Below are 2500 nucleotides of genomic sequence, written 5' to 3' on the forward strand. Positions count from 1 at the left end.
GACAGGCGTAGCCCCGGGAGGAACCCGGGGCCGCAAGTGCGTTCGAAGTGTCGATGATCAATGTGTCCTGCAATTCACATTAATTCTCGCAGCTAGCTGCGTTCTTCATCGACGCACGAGCCGAGTGATCCACCGCTAAGAGTTGTCTGGCTTTCGGGCGCCGCTCGCCGCCGAGCGGCCCCTTTTTGTCTCTCGCGCCGAGGACGCGCGGGCGCGCGCCTGGCTTCGACCGTACGAGCACACACGACACTGAGAAACGGGAGAAACCCACGCTCCGAAGGACTGCCGAGAGGGCGGGGGAGCCCGCGCCCCCGACCGCCTCCCCCCCCGCGAGGGGAGACGCCGACCTCACGTGCCGTCTTTCGGAGGCGGCCCAGGCGCCCGGGCTCGGCCCGGCCTCCGCGCGGAGGGCCGGGCGGCGCGCGCCGGCACGCGGGGGGCACGGCGGCCCGCCCGCTCTCGCTTTCACGGGAACGACGCAACACACGGCTCGGCAACGCGGCCGGGGGCGCGGCCGTCGGCCCCCGCGCACGCCGGCTCCCCCGGCGGCCGCCCCCGCCGCGGCGGCTCGCGGAGCGCGCCGCCGCGCCGCCGCGCGGCCGGCTTCCCTTTCTCTCTCCCAGCGGCCTTTCGCCCGCTCGAGACGGCGCGCGGCGACGACCGTGCCGCCGGCGCGCCTCCCCCCGGCGGGACCGCTCCCGCCGGGCGGGCCGGCGTCCGGCGGACGCGCTCCGCCGCCGGCCCCGGAGGCGGACGCCACCGAGAGCCGAGCCGGCGTTCGCCAGCGCCCGAGGCCTGCCGGAAGGCAGACCCCGCCGCCGCCGCCGGGGCCGCGCTCCCGGCACCGCCGCCGCCGCCTCCCACCGCCGTGGCCCCCTTCGCCTCGGCACGCGCCCGGCGGAAGGCGTACGGCGCTGAGCCGGGGGGCAACGCCCGCTCTCCTCGTTTTCACGCGGAGACCGGGCGGGGGAAGCGCCCCCGCGGCCGCCCGCACGCCTTCCTTCGGCCCACGCGCGGCCGAGAAGGGCGACGGGGGACGCGACGTGCGGGGCCCGGGACGGGACCGCCGCCGGCCGCGGCGGGCGCCCTCCGGCCGACCGTCCCCCGCAGGGAAGAGGGGGACACCCGTCGAGCGGCGCCGCCGCCGCTCGGCACGGGGTCGCCCGCGCTCGCGGGCCTCCGCCGACGGAGGGCCCGCCGGGCGCTCGCCCCCCGGGCGGGCGGGCGATCGAGCGGGGGGGACGGCCGGCGGACGGCGCCGCCGGCGCGCCTTCGAGGAGGAAAGGCCGTCGAGGGAGAGCGATAGGGGCCGGACGCGCGGGACGCGGCGCCGCGCCCGCGAGACGCCGCAACGGCGGCGGCTCCAGGAGAGAGCGCGGCGGACCCCGGCGGCCGCCACCCCGCGGCCGAGGAAAAGGCAGAGAGCGGGCGCTCTCTGCCGGCGTCGCCCGTTACGACGAGGCGGGCGGGTCGGCCCCCGCGGCCGACCGCGCGCCGCGGCCTCTCCGCAGAGGCCGGGCCGCGGAGAGGGGGGGGCAGGGCGCCCCTCCCCGGCGCGGCGCGGTTACCCCCGCGCGCGCGCGCGCGGCGGGGGCGACGACGACGACGACGGAGGGAGCGCGGCCGGCGGCCACGGACACCACCGCAGGAGCTACGGGGAGTAGCTGCTCCCCTACCCCTCAATGGCGCCGCGCCGCCGCCCGGCAACACCCGCCGCCGCCGCCGCCGCCGCCGCCGCCGCGGCCCACGGCGGGCCGCGCCGAGCCGCCCGAGTCTTTAAACCGCCGCCCGGCTTCGCCGGCCCCCTTTCGGCCCCCGCCGCAACAGCGTTTGACGACGCCGAGGGGGGGAAAAACCTGAGGGAGAAACCGCCGAGGCGCGGAGCGCTAGGTACCTGGCCCTGGGGCGAGGGAAACGACCTGCATGGCCCTGCCGGGGTGCCTCCCCCGCTGCCGCCCTCGGGGGAGCGTCCACCGGCGGGGGCGCGCCCGGCGTCTGCCGCCACCACCGCGGCGTCCTTCTCGGGGCCCGGGGTTTCCCTCAGTAGCCCGGCGCTGCGCCCGAGAGGACCGCCGCGGCTCGGACCGCCCCGCCGGCGCGGGGACGCGCGGCCCGACCGCCGAGCGCGCCTCGCCCGCGCCGGCGCGCGCGCGCGCCGGCCCCGAAGGCCGGCGGCCCGGAACGCCCGGAGGCGCGGCGTGTTTCTCTCCTCTGTGGCGCGCCAGGGGGGGAACCGCTCGGCCCGAGAGCGGGAACTCTGCCGGCCCGGCAAAGCCCCGCTCCCCGGTGCGGGAAGGGCCGGAGGAGCCGCCTCCTCCGAGCCCCGAAGGCGCCCCCGCCGCCCGCTCCCTCGCCATTTCCACATCGGCCGCCGACGGGTGCCACGGCCGGACGGCCGGCCGTCGCTCGACGGGCGAAGCAGCGAGGGGAGGGACGGGCGCGCCTCCGGGAGGGGCCGTGCCGAGCACCCCTCCCTCCCGGCACCCGGGCGGCTTTCTCT

General features: G+C 80.0%; 1 non-coding gene across 1 annotated transcript in view; it reads right to left on the reverse strand.

The window, feature by feature from the left end:
- The window catches only part of LOC141727453 (5.8S ribosomal RNA), a 153-nt gene extending 9 nt beyond the window's left edge, over positions 1 to 144 (reverse strand). The window contains exon 1 of the ribosomal RNA XR_012578459.1: positions 1 to 144. This exon is cut by the window's left edge and continues 9 nt beyond it. This is a non-coding gene — a ribosomal RNA (5.8S ribosomal RNA).
- Positions 145 to 2500: the final 2356 nt, after the last annotated feature.

The sequence above is a fragment of the Zonotrichia albicollis genome, unplaced genomic scaffold (genome assembly GCF_047830755.1).
Source record: "Zonotrichia albicollis isolate bZonAlb1 unplaced genomic scaffold, bZonAlb1.hap1 Scaffold_122, whole genome shotgun sequence".
Classification (NCBI taxonomy): domain Eukaryota; kingdom Metazoa; phylum Chordata; class Aves; order Passeriformes; family Passerellidae; genus Zonotrichia; species Zonotrichia albicollis.